Raw genomic sequence first — 18507 nt, 5'->3', positions numbered from 1 at the left:
CAATCTTTCACAGAAGAGCATTGACAAAAAAAATTACTAAATTTCCTAATTTGACTTGTATAAATCTTGATGATACCTTCCTACCATATGTTTTTTAACTGAATTCCCCATTCCCTGCCTCTTGTGATTGGTGTCATTTATAGGTGGCAACAGGACCTTTTAAAAAGCTACGTATTCTAAAATGAAAGCACTCACGAAGGCTCTACTGCAATAGTCAAGTTGTGGAACTGAACTGCTTTAAAAGCCTTTTGACTTTGAATGATTTTGGTGTCCATTTGTGTCCCCACGTCCTCCCATCCCCCTCTTTTCTTTTTTTGTAAATAATACAGCGAGAGACTCTTTGAGCTCTTTTGAAAGTGCTCAACTTGAGAAGTTCATTGATCGTTCTGCTATTGTAATCACATTTTGCAGCCCCTTTGCAATCTGAACTCTTTCTTACCCAAAGAATTGCTTGCTCTAATGTAAAGACAACACAAGTCAGAATAGAACACTGGATTCTTAGATCTCACTCTAAATATAAAGGTAAAAGATTTACACTGGAATTAAGTAACTTAAACTCTTAAGCCTTGACTTGCATGATGTCATCAGAGAATGTTCCTTTCCAGTAACAGGAACTGGTCAATTAAAGTATTAAAAGATTTCAGAATGGATTCCATCCATTTTACTCCAAAGAAAGTTTGTAAAGCTCCACCAAAGAGCCTGTTAGTTAAACCAAAGGGAAAGTTTTTCTCTCTTTAACATGTGGTGTTCTGTAGCCTGGTCAAGTGAGATGTTAAGGCATCCAAAAGGCAAATCCTTCCTGTCAAGACTCTAGCTGTGGCAGACCTCATAAGTGCCAAGAGGGCAGAGACTGTATTTGTAGTATTTTAGGTGTCTATCCTTGAAAAAGAACTTATTAATTGTAGAAGACCAACAAATTCACACCCATACAATACATGTATGGAAAGGCTTTTAGCAATGGTGCAGCAAAGGTATTCTTTGAGTTCAGAGAAGTTCCCCTAATGTTTGTGAGAGATTTTTCTTGGAAGAGAGAGTTGCATCTGACACAAACTCTACCTAGAAAGTTTTTGCTTTTCAGGAAACTTTCCTGAACTATGATGTATATCATGGCACCAAAAAAATACCAATTTTGTAGCAGCTTTCAGATGGATAAGACCTACATGGACTTATGTTACACTAGTGCTTCAGCACTAGGAGCCTTGAAGGCCTTTTCTGGAGGAAGGCAGTTGGATGTAAAGAAACAAGCATCTTCTGGAGATGAAGATACTCCTCAGGTGAGCTATCTTTATTGTTCCAGCAGCAGTTCTGCCTTCTTTCCCCCTTTCCCTTCCTTTCCCCCCTTTTTTATTCTCCCTTTCCTCCCTTTTCTCTTTTATTCTCCCTTTTGCCTTTTCTTTTGCTTTTATTTCTCATACAGAATGCTATTTCTTTAGCATGGCCTTTCCCCCCCTTTTTTCTCTCTTAGCACTTGAATAAAATGAGAAAAGAAATTGAGCAAACTTGCAATGGCTTCAGATAAGGATTGGCAGGAACTAATACTAACATATTATACTAATAAAAGTTGAAACTCTGCTCTGTAGGTCAGCCTTGAAGAGTGTACTCAAGTTTATCAAAGTGTTGCTTAAACCATGTTGTATCTCCTGTAATTCGAGTGACTGAAATGCCAGCAGTCTTCTGTTTGGATGTGATGTGTATGCGTATCAGGGCCTGAAACCAGGCCTTGAGGTAGGAGTTATGTGACTAAGCTGCTGTTGCAGACAGTAAAGAGGTCGGCAGTTGAGTCAAGGGAGTGTGAAGATCCTGGAGTGGGCTTCTGAGGGCTGCTCAGTGGAGTTCTCTCCAGGCTCTGGTGCCTGCCTTGGATGGGTCTTCTCCAGCTCCATTCAGACCACATGAAGGTACTTGAATTTGCATGTCTCAGCCTTTCCAAAGAAGGAAAAGAACTTTTTGGTTCGTCTTTTCACTGGAACAGCATGAGTTTGTCAAAAGCATGAGGCTTTGTGCAAGTGCATTTTCTTTGGGTAGCCCTTCTTGGAGGATGCTTTTAATACCCAATCAAAACCTTCTATAGGATTAATAATTTCACAGTGGGATAACAATATTCTCATTCAACTGCATTTTTTTGAGAAGAAACTGATCCAGAAAGTTCACAAGGTCTAAGTTAAGGGATGGTTTAGAACAGATAATCACACTCCCCTTGATCCTGATTTTTAGAGTTGCTTTAAAATACATTCTTTTAATGTTTGGGGTCAATTCTTCCAAATTGTGCATAAGCTGTTCAGATAATGAAGGGAGTAAAACTGTTAAAAGCCTGGGTATGTTTTATTGGTTTTTTTCTTCTGATTTCATTTGCATAAAGGATATAACATGCATGAGAACCAGATAAGTAATCAAACAAACAAAAGGCAAATTTACCTTAAAGCAGACTGAAACAGATCCACTGCGTATTCTCTCAAGTACTAGTGTACAGCTGGGGGAAAGCCGAGAGTCAGTTCTCTCCCTTCTCCTAATAAAAAATAATCATAATTTTTATGTATCATTCTCAAATAAGAAAGTAGGCAGGAAATATGGGCCCAAAAGTTTTTTTTATCATTCTCAATACTTCAAGATTTCTTCACCTCTCCCCCTTCCATATTCTTTAAAAGTTTTTTCAGGAAGGTAAGGAGAATGCAACTCCTGAGTCTGTGTTCTTAACTAATTTCTCACAGCACTAAAAATATTTACAGGTCTCTGTCTCCTCGAATTGAAGTGCCATTAAAGAAAAAGATGAGTCTTCTTCACTTAGTCATTTCACTGTTCTGTAATTCTGCAGGAATATGTCACGTACGTTTGTCAGGCACTGAACCCTGACTACAGGGAAATAGCTGCCTGTGCTATAGGTTACATGGTTGGGAGAGTGCCAGGTGCCCTTTGCTTTAAGCACAGCAGCTGTACCTGCTGCATGAGCCTGGCTGCTGTCCCTATACAGGAGGTGAAGAGGTCATGAGAGCTGCACAGGGAATACAAGCTACTTGCTCCTGCTCAGCTCTCTCCAGTCGTCCTGATTCATCAGCTATGACTGCCTTCAGCGTGACTGGGCTTCTCTGGGTGTTTTTGATCTTCTGCTACAGGTTTTTTTCTGAAGGGAACCCTACCACTTCTGCTGAATGTCATAGATGGCAACACAGCACTTCCTGGTGAGAACTGTGCTCATGCCATTTGGTGACAGAATACTGGGAGCAACTGCTGATACATTAGCATAAAACAAAAAGATATAAAGGATGTATTAAGCATAAAGCTGTTTTTTGTTTTCCTTATACACACATACAGATATTTTTGCTTACCCTGCCTTCTATATGCTGCCTTTATTGCAATAGAAGGGAAAAATATGCAGAATATGTGTCTTTTTTCCCCACTGTATTTTAAGATGTTTACAAGACACACTGTCCATGTTCATGGATACTGCAAAGATGGAATGAGCTGTGAGTGCAGCAGGGTTTCCGGGATTGCATCTTTGTGTTACACATACAGCTCGTAGCAAATGGGCTGAAGGAGAATGTGTGTGCATGCACGTCTGCATAGCCATATTTGCTTGTCTTTGTAGAATTAGAATATATTGCACCACTTCAACAAATACAGTTAATGTGTTATCTCTTCCCTCCATCTGTGTGTACTGAGTGGTAGTGAACCTTTTCATCTGAACTTTATCTCTGTGCTTTGCAAATGTTAACAATTACGTCTCACTGTATTTGTGAGGTACACTAACTGTGGACTGTTACCCAGCTTCCAGGTGGTGGCTATCAGCACACAAGTAGGAATTTGGTTAGTCTAAGGTTAAATGTACTCATTTATGGTCATGTCCTGAAGGAGAGTCTGTAAGTCTTTTTGTTCCAGTCCCATGTGGAGACTGTAGCTTTTCTGGGATCAGCTATATAGAAATTCCTTTCAACCAAAACTTGTTCTTCTCTTTCTCTGACCGTCTTTATAAAGCAAGTGCATCTGCTGCCAGAACATGCTCCTCTGGGCTCCCAGCTGTTTGGTTATATCTGTTCATTACTGTTCTGAAGGGGCTGTAAGCCCTTCACAAGCTGATCAGGTCATATTTCTCTTTTGTTTCCATGTTTATGAGCAATTTCTAGTCTTGTAAACTAATGTTTTTGTAAAAAGTGCTTGACCTGTTATTGACAAGTCTATGATGGTTGTGATTACAAGTTTTAGTGTGATGATGTCACTTTAAATAGGGAAGCTTAACTAGTTGAACTGGTAATGATGAATTCCTTGAGGGAAAGCACACTAACCTATGGCAGGAACTGCACAAAATAATAAGTGCCACTTGCGTGGAGAAGTGATGGGCTGACTGTAAGGTGTCTGAAAGTGAACTGCAAAATGAAGAAAATTGAGTTTACGTCCTCTGTGGTTTCTTGTTCATGTCGTAGAAGTAGTTTTACAGTACATCTTTTACATATTTCTGCACATAATTTTTTTTTGCATCACAAGTTCAGTCCATCTCTATGTTAAAGATACTGTATTATCTTAGTACTATCAGGACAAGAAAGAAGCAAAGAGAAGGTGAAGATTTTAATCACAACGTGTATTCATCTCAACACAGATATTCTCTTCGAGGTGTTTAATAGGTAACATCTTTCATCTAACCTGTAAGAACAGGCGGTAAACAACTTCTGAGTCTCTAAAATGTCCTCTTGTAAATCTAGAGGAAAGTTTTGACCTGAAATTCCTGTTACTTGAAGCAATAAAATTAAAATTATTCCCAGTAGTTAAGCTGGGGGCAGGGGGAGTGGGAGTGGCAGAAGAGAGACAAGGAAATGGTTAAACAGTACAATAAAATTAAAAAAAAAAAGACATGAGGCTAACTTGACTGTTTGAGGGGAAAAGAGGAATATATTTAGATTTCAAAGCATGTGGTATTATTTGATACATGTAAGATTTCAGGGCTGGACAGCAATGCAAGCAGAGGTGGAAGTTGCACTCCCAAGGGCACTCTCCCTTCTGTCTGGAATTCTGAAAACTCATTGTAAGTTGCAAGCTGCAATTGTTTATGCTGCCCTTTATTCACTTTCATCTTACAATTTCCAACCTCTTCTTTCCTAGAAACAATAAACTCAGGTTTTACTCAGTCCTTTTCCCCCTGTTCCTTTGAAGCTTCAGAAGGAGCAGCAATAACTGAAGGTCTAATGTTGAAAACCATTGCAAAATGAAGGTAACTACTGACCTGGTGCAAACTTTTGTTAGAACATGAAATCACTTTTTGCAACATCTTTGTCTTGTCCTGTTCTGCAGAGGTCAGCATAAGGCTGTCTTCCGTTACCTTTCTGTTGCCCAGTGTTGGAAGTCACAACGGTTACATCTGTAGTCAGGAGTTCCCTCTTGGTAAGCTAGTTCTCTCACCAAGGGAAAATTAAATGCCCGTGCTTTTGGACTGTCTAGGAATATTTAAGGGACAGGCTTTCCAGTTGGAGTGTTCAGAGGCTGCATTCAAACAGTTGGATCCTTGAAGGGGAATGGCCCTAAATTTGGGGGAAAACACCAGTAGAACAGGTAATGCCTAAAGACTAATGCCATCAGTCTTAGTACATCTGTCTCCTTTTCATTTTATGAGGAGAGTGTTCCCATTTCCCTCCACTTAGGATGTGTACCCTCTTGCCTTTTCCTTCCCTGTGCTTTGGATGAGACAGCACTGATGGATCAAAGAGATCTTTACTGGCTGTATTCATCTTAGGCCTCACAACCTACTTGCCTCCATGTTTCTGCGTTAGTAAGATTTTAGAGGGAAAGCTGTCAGAGTTTGCTTACTGATAGTGTACTGTTTACTTGTTTCAATTGTTTCATGAGTGGGAAAGGAGCTTTCTCTCTTCACCACCTCCCTTCACATCCGCATTTATATGTCCTTCTCAGCTTTACTTAAAGGAGTTGTTGATAGAGAATGTCTGCATGGTCAGAATTAGCTTTAAAGAAGAGTTTAAAACAGATTAATTAAACATGTCATTCATTGTATAACATTATAATATATATATTGCTATTACTGTGGTTCTGTTGGGGTGAGGTCTTGACCAGATTCTCAGAAACCTTACTGCAGGGACAGAAATATGAAAGTCCAGCAAGCTCTTAAAGCTTTGTTAGCACAAAATGTGTTGTATGTTAAAAAGGAAAGGAAATTAATTTATGAACTATTGAAGACGATCTACTTTGGGTAGGACTTCTTATCTGTACTATGGTAAGATGGGTATATTGGAGAAAAGGAACTCTGAAAAGAGAATTTCTGCATCAGTTCATTTTAGGCAAGGAAAGCACAGGAACTTAATCTCCCTGTGAAGGTAATGCAAGGAACTTTATGCCTTTTAAAGGAGCAATGTAATGGACTGAAAATCAATGCTTTGCCTTATCACATTTATACTTATCACTGTTCCTTTGTTTTCATCTTAGTCGAACGGGGTTATCCTGAAGGACTGTAAAGCTGTTTACTTTAGTAATCTCTGGCTACAGAGCTGAGGAATATTTTGAAAAATCAAATGTTTTGGTAAGATAGTTCTCTGTAAACCTATCTGATTTAGGCTACTGCTTCACAAGTTTTTTGCTGGGGAGAATCATGGCCAGCCCCAACTTAGGTAGTGGGCATGTGGCTATGTGGAAATAACAAACTTACACATTCTGCTCTTTAATATGGTCCTGTAAACAACTGTACACTGCATATCATGGCTAGCTATTCACTAAACTATGATGTGTGGATCAGGACTTTTGTTTGTTTGTTTTGTTTGTTTCATGATCTGTTCTTTGGGGTTGGTTTTTTTGGTTTGTTTTTTTTGGTAAATGTCACCACTCCATCCACCCACACCTTCTCCCCCCACCTCCCAGGTGAAGCTGCAGATGAGAAATGAGAAGTATGGAGACACTGGCTCTGGTTAGGGATTGTGGACTAGCATATGAAGAGTCTCCTCCCACTTAAGTCCAAGGAAAATTTAGGTTAAATCAAGTAGGAGTAGTTATGCCTTGCATTATTATTTGGACACTTATTTTCAGCAAGGATGATGGGTCAGGTAAAAACTGTTGGAAATGTCACTTTCTGTTTCATTTTTGTCAGTTCTGGCATTTGGGAAGAAACAGGAACAGTTCCATGTTTTCATTCTGGAAATATTAGCAATAGTTCATAGCAGCTGGAGGAGATGCAGTGGGTAGAGCAGGAAAGTACAAACACATGACAATTGAAAGATTTATCATAGAATAAATGTTGATCTTTTATTTATTGAGAACATTAATCAATGTCCGTTCTGGAAGAAGGAAGATTTTATGAATAGGAATTTAATATTTCTTTAATTAACATATTAAAAGTGACATCTGTAAGTTCAGAGTTGGATGTTCATAATGCTGCTTTGGACTCTGAAGCAATATACTGACATCCAACAGATTCAAGAGCTGGTTTATTGACTCTTACTCTTGTCTAGATATTTCTTGCATTTTTAATAACATCTCTTTTGGATTCTACTGCTGACAGCATAATGATGATTAATTTCACATACTGGATGTTGAATTCCAGTTCATGGGAAGAGAAACTAAAGCCTAAGTGAAAGTGTGAAACAGAGATGAAAAATGAATTCACAGAGTTCTATGTCCTGTTGAGCTGTACATATAGAGTATTTATCTTGCAGTTTCTCAGATTCTAATCAGATGCTAGTTTTCCAGCCCTGTTTCCCCCAAAGTGTCTGTGCCTTGAATATCTGATAAAAGTATGGCTACTTCTTCATGTACTCTCCTGTGGTGGTGCAGCTGTGGTACAGTTCAGCTGTTGTAGATGCAATGTATCGAACTTGAGCCTTTGCAATATTTCTGGCATTTTTCTATCAGTTTGCCATTTGGATCAGGCTGAAAGGGAGAAAAAAAGATTCAATTGCATTTATTTTAATGTCTTATGCATTGAACTGACTGAAACGCTGCCTTGCAGTAATAACATTATGAAGGTCTGGGTTAAGGTTCTATCATGGTATTTTGAAGATAAGTACTAATTATATAGTACAGAAAACTTGCTTGAGTAGAAAAGACAAAAAAGCAAAAATTATTAAACCATTTCATGCTCTTGACCTGTGACATGGAGGTTATGTTAACTCCTAGACAGTGGTATGGAGGTATAGGCAGCTAAGCAGCAAAGAGGTGAGTGGAGAGCAGACTGAAATCAGGAACCAGTTTCATTCTCATGCACCCTCACATAGTCACATCCATGGCAGGAAATGCTTCCAAATGAGCAGAGAAAATTTCAGGCAAAATTGACCTGGTCCCCTGTGGCTAAAAGTATTTCAAGCATATGAATTATCACAGAGACTCTTTTGGTTCCCTCCTGTTCTGTGTGAGACAGGAGTGAGACAAGAATTCATTGTCCTGGTTCTATTTCTTCTTGCACATGTGCTGTCTTCACCAAGTAAAAAGTCCTGAAAGTTGTTTTCAGTTTTTTTACGTAAGATCATAGCTCCCTATTCAGAGAGACTGCATCACTTGTGTTTCTGTCACATTAGAGACAGTAAATTTAAAATCAAATCATGTTGTCTTAGGGTAGATTAGATGACTTCTTTATATGTTTGTGTCATGGTTTAGTCCCAGCCACCAACTCACCCCACACAGCTGCTTCCTCACCCCTGACCAGTGGGATGGGGGAAAGAATTGGAAGGGTAGACGTGAGAAAACATATGTGTTGAGATAAAGACATTTTAGTAGATAAAGCAAAAACTGCACATAAAAGCAAAGCAAAACAAGGCATTCATTCCCCACTTCCCATGGGCCAGCAGGTGTTCAGCATTTCCCAGGAAAACAGGGCCCCATCACTGGTAATGGTGACTTGGGAAGACAAATGCCATTACTGTGAACATCCCCTGCTTCCTTCTTCTTTCCTAGCTTTATGTGCTGAGCATGATGCCATATGGAATGGAATGTTGCTTTGGTCAGCTGAGGTCAGCTGTCCTGGCTGTGTCCCCTTCCAGCTCCTTGTGCCCTTCTCAAAAATATGAAAACATCCCTGTATTATCAATACTGTTTTCAGCACAAATCCAAAACACAGCCCCATGCAAGTTAATATGGAAAAAATTGACTCTATCGCAGCCAAAAGCAGCACAATTTGTCAATACAAAATTATCTCTAACCTGAACAAACACAGTGTTCTCCATAACTAATGGTGATTCACTGAAGTGCTCAGTCCTACACTGAAGGAAATTTGTAAGTAAGTTCTTTCGTGTATGTAGCAATATCTCCCAGGGAGAAAGACTGATGCTTACAGAGCTTTTGTATTTCTAGCAGATCTGGGCTTCTTGGACACTTTGTAATCATCTTTCTTCTGAATGATCAGTCCTACTCTTGTTTTTGTCTGTGGACATGCTAGAGCCAGTGACCTCCACAGATGTTTAGGTTGAAATATTTCAGCATTGATGTTGTCAAGGAAGAGGGTTTTTTTCAATTAAAAAAGGTATTCTTTGGGATTTTAATAGAAGATTTGGTTTTCCTCCATATGTGACAGTGATATGGTGGTAATGTTATATACACATATTTCTACAAACTAACTGCAAGAAAACAACCATACTCTTCCACTGAAATACTATTGGGTCTTTTTTCTTCTTTTTTTTTCTTTCTTTATTTTTCTTTCCTTTTTTTTGTGTTTTCTCCATTTTTTCCATTTTCTTTTTTTTTTTTAATTTTTAAATTTTTTCCTTAGTTTTTGATGTTTAAGTTTTTTCCCTTCTTTTTTTTTTTTTAACCCTGTAAAGATTTGTCTGTAGCTAACAATAGTCTAAAATATAAAAGCTGCTGCCAGTGCTATGAGCTCTCATTATCTCTTTACCACTTAAATTGACTTCTGCAAGTATCATGACCACTTAACCCAGCGTCCTGGGCAGAATTTGGCAAATCTGACTTTTCAGAAATAGCCTTCCCTCTCATAGTGGCTCTGACTTTTTACAACCCTTTTGTTCTTGATGATCCACTCATCTTTTAAGCAATGCTTTCAGTCTGATTCTGAATGTGACTCTTGTCTCTGTAGTTCTTTCCTTTGTGGGCACAGAGAAGAATTCTTCCTCCAGGTGCGGGTGGGGACAGGGGCAGCCTGACAGAATAAGGAATATATGCACTTGGGTACTTCTGCTTTATTTTTCTGTTTCCTTCTAGTGTCTGCATTAAAATTCTCAACTAGTTGGAGTGGTTGATGCTTTCTGTTTTGTTGTGAGGTCAAAGTTCTTGTTCAGTTGATGTGTTTTCTCATAGCAAGGCCACTCTGCCTCAGCAGTTTGCTCTCTACCTCTTAGTCACTTTAGTGAAGTACCTGTTTTGATTGTGATATTTTTTGTTAAAAACTAAACAGAACAAAAAAATACACCCCAGAACTCTCTCAACCCAGTAATCAACTAAGTGGGAAAAGAAAAAAAAAGCCTCTCCTTACTGGCTAATATCCTCTCATATCCTTTGCCACTAGTTTTTACCTACTCTTAAAAATTCTGGCTGGCTTTTGTCAAGCAGACATTTATTTTAAGATGTTGTTTCCAAGTATTTCTCGACCATCTGTTGATAATGAAGCTGATCTGCAATCCAGCAGCTCAGTGCCTTTTGCTGGAGTGGTACTTCTGCTCTGCCTGGCTGATCTCATGCTGTATGCTGATTGCCTCTTCACTCACCACTTTATTTTTCAGGATGTGGTAGCTGGCTTCCAGCTCCTATCAACATTTAAGCTGCAGTGTGCTGAGACAGTATCCTGTAGAAGCTTACTCCATTTGTTGTCTCAGATGGTGAAAGTACTTGCAAGTTTTTGAGAAAATACCAGGTAGTTTTAAATCCTAATGGTTATTGCACTGATAATGCTAAGGATGGATATCTGCAGTAGCATTTTTACTTCTTCAGAGTCAGTGATAAACAATATGTTACTTATGTACTATGACTGACTCATAACTATCCTGTTTTTATCAAATTTTACTTTTTTTTTGTTGTGTATCTTAGGTTTAGTGTATCTGAGGTTTTAGTTGCTATATGCATTTTTTTTTTTATTTGGAACCTGTGACTTTTCCTCCCTATGAGAAATTTCAATCTTTACCCCTTTTCATGTGACTAACTGTTGTTCATAATAAAGATCCCAGACTCATCCTATTGTACAGTTTTAATTTGCACTATTTAGTATAGAGTTTCTCATGGAAAAAAAAGATGTTGATTTTCTCTCTTTGGTTTCTGTTTTCCTGTTCACTCACTGCTGTCTTATTTTTTTTTGGGGGGGGAGAATGACTAACCTTTACCTTTTTACTTTTTGTGTTTTATTAATGTCATCTGTGAGAAATCTCAAAGTTACTGGCAAGGAAATTTGTTCCTGAAACCCTCAACATGATGATTCTATGTATAAGGTTTTTCTGTTAAATTTTCTACATGACATCACCGTCTTTCTTTTATTTTTTTGCATCTTGTACATTTGCTATTGACTGAATGCAGGTTTATCTTCCATGTCGCTTGCCCCTTTCTTCTCAGTGTCTTGTCTCTGCCACTGTGTGACTTGTGTCTGCCACTGTGTGACTTGTGTTTGCATATAAGCTTGTTTATCAGGTTTGTGCAAGTCTCTACTGTTTGCTAGGGTTTGTGTCTTTCTGTGCTTTCATTTCAGGTATGACCTTTCCCTTTTCTGTTACTAGTGCCATCTGTTCATCTCTGGAAACTGGGTAGTTATACAAGTCTGTCTTTTTTAGTAGCTTGGTGGAATATTACCGTGGGATTCCTTCAACTTCTTGATAACACTGTTCAAATATCTTTCACACATGCCATTTTTGTATGGCTTTAAACTGCTTTTGGAGAATTCTCAGGATTCCTCTCTCTCCCCCCCCAAAGTATTCTGTTTTATTTAAATGCCCTGGCATTGTGTAGCAGCAGTTTTTAATTGCTGCTTATTGGTCTGTTGTGCCTGGCTTCCTCTTTCCCAAGTTTTTTCTCTCCTATTACTGCAATTTCATAATATCTCTCATTATCTAGGGAAACACTACTTATTATACATCCTCCCTGTAAAGTTCATCTACTTGGAAATCAGAATCTATTCTACTCACAGATTCACATTGGTTATATTTTATTTATACATTCCTTTGCAATATTCATAATATCTGATTTCATGTCTGTTGCTGCAATGTTTCCAGCTTTGCTTCACCATGGAGCCACAATCACTCTCCAGTTTTTTTCTAGCCTTTTTATTAGATTCAGATTTTTTCTAGCCCATATTAAGGATTTTTTAATACAATTTAGAAATGGAATTGATGTTTACTCTTTTCTGTGCTTCTGCAGGGACCTATAAAACTGTAGTCAGGCACATCTCTGGTAGCAGTTTTCTCTTCCCACAGTGTTTTGCTAATTGTTAGCCAGCACATTGGACAGCCAAAGCCCTTTCATACCCACCTGGGATTCCCCCTTATCTGATACACTTTAGTGTACTATCTCACATGTAACTTTTCAACACTTAGTGCTTGCGTTTTAAGTAGCGTAATTAAATATCTGTGAAATCAAATTCAGAGAAGTCAATGAGACTTGAATAAGATAAGGTAAATCAACAGAGGAACTCTGCCAGTCCAGGAAAATAGGTCTTCCAGCTACTTCTAGCTGAAAATTGCCAGTGCCAAAGCATGTCTCCTTCATCCTGACTTGTGTAAACTCTCATCATTTTGGTGAAGAGGGATGCAGACTTTTGTGAGAAGCATGTGTAGAGCTTGCTGTGGGAAGCTCAACAGTGTGTTTCTGTCTCGGGAATGGTGTCTGGCCATGCCATGTGCAGACATGCACAATGCAGGGGAAAGTCTCTGCTGAGTTCTCTCTCCTTGTGGGCTTTACTACAAGACTGTGACATTGGAAGAAGCTTTCTCATACACTGTGTGGTGCTTCAGAGGAGGTCAGAAATTCTGCTTTGCGTAGTCTGTCAGCATGCTGTTCTGGTCTGAGAAGAAACAGGGAAGCACAGAGGACTGAAACAGGTGAATGAAGAAGCAGCAATGAAGCTTTCCTGGTGGTCAGCAAGATTCATGTTTGAGTTTGTTTGTGCTGTAGATGGGGGCTGAAGGCAAATCCTAGAATGCTTTTGTTTCCTCCTATCCCTAGTTTTTAAAGTATTCTCTACTTATTCAGTAATTTTGCATTTGAAAAAAATCCTATTTTTCTTGTGCTGAAAAAGAGCTTCTGAAAGGGAAAATGTCAGTGGCTCTTCCAATATAAAACTTCATATTCTTACCTTCCTTTTCTATTCTGAACAAAGAAAACTACTTTATATTAAAAGTAAAGACTGACAATAACCTAGTGAATTAAGAATTTAAAAACTCAGCAAGTTTTGAAATTGCAACATTAACCTAGTAAAATCTTGATGTAATGCAACTCTTTTACATTTAATGCACACAGTCTTTTTGAAAGACAACTATCTATAGGTCTACTGGAATACTCTGAGCAGTTTTGTCTTCTACAGTAGCGGGTTGACTTTGGATCTTATTTCCTTAGCTTCAGCTTCCAATCATTTGCTTTGTGTGAATGTATTTATATTATATATATATATTTATAATATATATGTATTTATAATCCCAGAGTATGTAACCGGGTGACAGCTCTTGCTGGAAACTTTCTGGAATTTTTATTCTTTTCTTCTTGAAGTCCTCTTTGAAATGTGAATATTTGAGTTCCACGATCCGATACAGCACTCCACTGAACTCACAGTATAACCAGATTATGAGATATATAAAGTTTCACTGCTTTTCTCATCTGACTTGTTGACTGACACAAAAATCCTGGTAACCCTTTCACCTCATACTTGGTGTTTATGTTCATCTTATTATCCCTACTTTTCCATCATCACTGTTTTCTTGGGTAATCTCTCATACTAACAAGTGGCATTCATTTTTGACTCTATAGGTATGGTTTCACATTAATGTAAAATTAATGTTATGTATTAGGAGTTATGTATTAGGTGCGTACATGTCTGTTGCATTCAGAGGTCACAGTGGCCTTTTCAAGCACCTTCTGCTATATCTCTGCAGTAAAATGATACCTGTGAAAGTGAGCTGGGCTTGCTTTCCTGTTCAGCTTTCTGGCTGAAGTAGACACATTTTCTCCCAGGAGTCATTTCAGGTGTAGTAAATATCACCACTGAGGAAGGACTGGAAAAACTGAAGTTGTTTGAAGTTGTAGAAATGGATCTTTCAAAGCAATAGGAACATACTGCACAGCTGGACCATTGAGGACTTGGCTTAAACATTGTGATAACACCTAAGGTGAAGCCTTGCCATGAGTTTCCTAGGCAGTCTTAATCACTGAAGTCTTTAAAATTGGGCTGGATGAAGGCAGGTGTAAATAATCCCAACTCAGGATAAAGTGAACTAGGTCCCCAGCCAAGCCATTTCTTCTGTTTCTCATGTAGATAGCCTCCTGCTTAGTAGTTCACCTGAAATCATGATCAACATCCTCCTAAAATGGGAGCACTTTCTGCCCCTGCTGACATCTGTATGAAAGAGACCTTTGTATAAAGACAGTTCTAATGTGAAAGGTTCTGCATTAAAAGTTGTTATTATTACAAGGAACTTTTAGTATTTTTAGTGAGGAGTTGTTATTAAAGGTTGATATTCATGAGTCATGCAGCTAAGCATTCAGACTTGCCACTTATTAAGAGCACTGGCAATTTTTTCAGGACAAATTATTTTAGAGTAATTAATAACAACCCTAGAGCGCTACCAAATCTCCACAAATGAATGCTTGGAGGGAAAAAAATTACAGAACTAATAGACATCAAAGCATATATCTCATGTGCCGTGGCTGAATAACAAGATTTCACTGATTATCAATTTTTACTGCTTGGAAATTACTTTTCTTTAAGCATAATCAGAAATTATTTTAATTATTTCAGTTTATTTCAGCAAGTGGCTTTTAATATGCATCTGTGCACTTAAAGTGTCATTCAGAGCAAGTAGAGCTTGGTGTCGTCTCAATGAAAATAGCGTACTAACACTACTATGCTTGTGTGACTTTGTGTAAAATGTCCATTTTTAAAACCCCATTATGTTCTTAAAAAAGAGTGACTGCGATTTGGAAAATCCAGTACCTGAAGCAAGAACCAGGTGCTTTTATCTGGGCAATCAGAAGGATAAGTAAAGCGCATAAGTGCCTGGCTTTTAGTGGAGAAGTACAATAGCAGTCTGGATGTGCCAGTGTGTATGAAAAAGAAAAGCAAGTTGACGCAAGTGCCTGATTACTTCTGCTTCATTTTACATAGTTTATAGTAACTGCATAGTCTCTTTAGCCCTGGTCTTCTTCATATAGTGTCCCCGAGCCCCTCAGTTGCTGAAAATTAATTACTGGACACCTTCTGAGCACCTTCTTTTGTGTTGAATCATCTACGGAAGCAGAAATTAAACCATTCTGTGAAAAGAGTTCTGCAGTGTTGAACCTCTAAATTAGGTATAGTAACTGTGGGTTTCAGTTTAAATTAGTTTCCCCCAAGTAAAACAAAGGGCATGAGGCTGTTTTGATAAGAAATCACAAGATCATTTAGAGTTTATACATAACAGTTGGCTTTCTAGTGACCTTTGCTTGAAAACAAACACTAAAAGATAAACTTTTGGTTAAAACACAGTGATCAAGACTCAGTCAAACTGTATTACAATATTTTTAGTTTAAGTGCATTTCTTGTGGTGATGGTTTCCCAAAGTTTTTTGTACTCATTTATAGTTATAGTTAGCTCAGTCAAAGTAACTGTAGCCTGGCTGATTTAGTTTTATTTTTTTTCCCCCACTTTTGGATGTCATTAAGGAGGTTCACAAATTAAGTCTAAGTGAAGGAAATAAATTGACATTTCTCGAGAAAAGGAAGAGCAAGGCTGAGTAGGGCACTGGAGAAATGCAATGTTTCAGTTTAAGATTGCTTGGGCTAGATACCACTGCGAGAGAGAGAGTATGTAGCATATAAATTTAGTGCCGTGGGCTCAGTTCGCACAATATATACCATTAGAATTAGCCCAGAATTATGCAATCTACCTGTGGTTGATCTCAAAGTGGATGGGGGGACACTCACTTTGCAGTAAGGAGAGGACATCTAGAAGCCTTACAGGGCAGTGGAATGTTGGGTTGGTCTATGAACAAGGCAAGTTAAACAACGTGCACAGAACAAATCTGTTTCGAATAAGAAGTGAAATCTACTGTAAAAACATCCTCTCTACCTTGAGGAAAACTTTCTTCCTGCCTTCAGACCTTTTGCCCTCTCAACCCATTTACTCCAGTACACTTGAACTTGCAACTTTCCACTAAGAGCATCTCCTGTGTCTGCACTCTATAGATCTGTTGTTTCCCTCCTCCACTGCACGCCCCCCAACACCCCCATCCTTATTTGTAAGAGTTATACCCATTGACAACTCTGGAAATATTTATTTATTTCCTGGTTTAGATGATGAAGGTATTTGTGAAGAGTGGTTACAAGATGTGATTTCCCCTGGTGTCCCATCATAACTTTTGTGCCTCCTGTTCTTGTGAGGAGATTTAGTGGACCTTTGAATCAGCAACCTTTACTGGTGAATCTTAGTTGTTAATTTGGAGGTAAAGAAGAATCTGGGGCTGAGGCCAAAGCAGGGGTCTGTGAAGGGTCTGAGTCTCTGTGCCAGACCCTCTGCACCGCTACACACACCAGTAGGACCGAGAAGTCAGAATTTTTTTTAGGAGACCCTTTTTCTTGGACTTTTTCAAACCAGCAAGTGGATCACGCTTCTTGGCCTCCCAGTTCACAGTTCCATAGGACTTTTTCTCTGCTAATCATGACTACATAGCATGTTTCTTGAAGCCACACCACTTGCTGACACAGGGCAGGAATGTGAAAAACAAGAAGGCTAGACATCTCAGAAATGCCAAAGGTGAAAATCCCTGCATAACATAGCTGCTTTTTATGGCAATTTAGCAAGTGGAAATGAGGAGAAGAGCCAAAAAGCCTTTAACAAGTTAGGTTTCCACAGACCACGAACAAACAGTGTGTTCTTGGTCTGGAAACTGTAATAGAAACTGACTCAGACAAGGCAGTCCAGAGCAAGATCTTGTTGCTGTGCTTTCCCTCATTATTCCTCCCCATTTCCCACACACATACACACACACGCACACAAGTCACCACAACAGTTAACATCTGACCATTGATAAAAGGTGTAGCCTTAATTCAAAGCCATAGCCTCTAAATCAACAAAGGAAAAGTCTCAGACCTAGTGATTAAGATGTGGGTAGCTGTTCAAGTCTTGTACAGGGGTAAGACTATGTGTGCTGGCATTAGAAACTGTTGGAAAGAAAGCTAGAATAGTTTTGATCGTTGTGGGTGAACATGGTCTGAACACATTTTGAACCTAGCCTGACCATGAATATTTCCTCTGAAATTAAAACTTCTCCCAGTTGATTGCAGTGTGAGTTATTACTGTATTTCCTCATTTTTCTTCCTGCTAAATTTTTTTCCTGTCACCTTCCTATATGATGCCTTTTCTCTTACAATTTCTTGTTATCTCATCGTTACATGAAATATTTCTTCCTTGTTTTGTTTTCAGAAACGTGTTTTAGAGACAAAACATCCTGTAATTTTCAAAGGTCCCTCCTTTCTGCTTTCCTGCTTGCTGCATCTCATCTCTTGCATCTCCAGTCTCCAAGCAGGTATGCTTAAGATCTTCACATTTCTTTAGTATGACCAAGTGTTTTTACTAAGTGTGAGTCAGTCATTTAAAACAGTGAGGATTACAGCAATTTTGTGGTGTACAGGCACTGATGGTGGTTGCTCTGGAAAATAACCTTACTCTCTGCTGAGCGCCTAAGGGTATTATTTCACAAAACGTACACCTACTCCAGAAATGTCAGGCCATAGGGGAGCAGCTGGAAACCATAGCATGTTATGACTTTCCCTGCTCAGCTACTCTCCAACTGGTGTATAGCTGGAAGTTTGCAGCCACTTAGCTTACCACAAAGAGCATATGGATCAGTTTGAATGTCTGGGGGAGGAATGTTCCTTCCCAGCTTTTACTGCCAAATGGAGTGACAATATCTTCTGATTATGTTTGTGCCAATTAGTCCCCAGTTGTGAACTCAAGGTGGACAGCAACCTCTCTGCATCTGCTGATGACTGTGTTACTCAGAATTGTGGAGTGGGCAGGGAAGTTTCCAGGAAAGAATGGACTTGCTTTTGGTACATTTCAGGCATGATGTACCTCGTGCCCTCATTAGTAGCTCTGAGCAGGAATGACCAAGTTTGGGTCTGAAGATACAACCAAATTTCTGGAATGTTGCATGGCCTGTTGAATTAAAGAAAACCAAACTCTGACTCTGAAAAGTGCAGAATAAGAAAATATCCCACAGAAAGGGGTGGATCTGAAGGCATGGTTGGCTACCCTGGGCTGCTGAGATGGGATGTGCCCCTCGGAGCTCATCTGTTACCTCTACCATGGAAGGATCTATTAGCTGGTTTCCAGTCTAGCTATTCTATTTATATCAACAAGGCAATGTCCTATCACTCACTTGTGTAGGCTTTTAGTAAAATGTGCAT

At 38.9% G+C, this 18507-nt stretch overlaps 1 long non-coding RNA gene across 1 annotated transcript; it reads left to right on the top strand.

Moving 5' to 3' along the window:
- The first annotated feature begins 1021 nt into the window (after nt 1–1021).
- On the top strand, nt 1022–1588 carry LOC108502604. The gene is made up of 2 exons (XR_001876528.1): nt 1022–1274; nt 1466–1588. It is a non-coding gene; the product is annotated as an uncharacterized LOC108502604 (long non-coding RNA).
- The last annotated feature ends 16919 nt before the right edge of the window (nt 1589–18507 follow it).

Source organism: Lepidothrix coronata, unplaced genomic scaffold (genome assembly GCF_001604755.1).
Source record: "Lepidothrix coronata isolate B3197 unplaced genomic scaffold, Lepidothrix_coronata-1.0 Scaffold4, whole genome shotgun sequence".
In the NCBI taxonomy this organism is placed as follows: domain Eukaryota; kingdom Metazoa; phylum Chordata; class Aves; order Passeriformes; family Pipridae; genus Lepidothrix; species Lepidothrix coronata.
The sequence above is the reverse complement of the archived record's forward strand: the minus strand, read 5'-3'. Positions and strand labels throughout refer to the sequence as shown.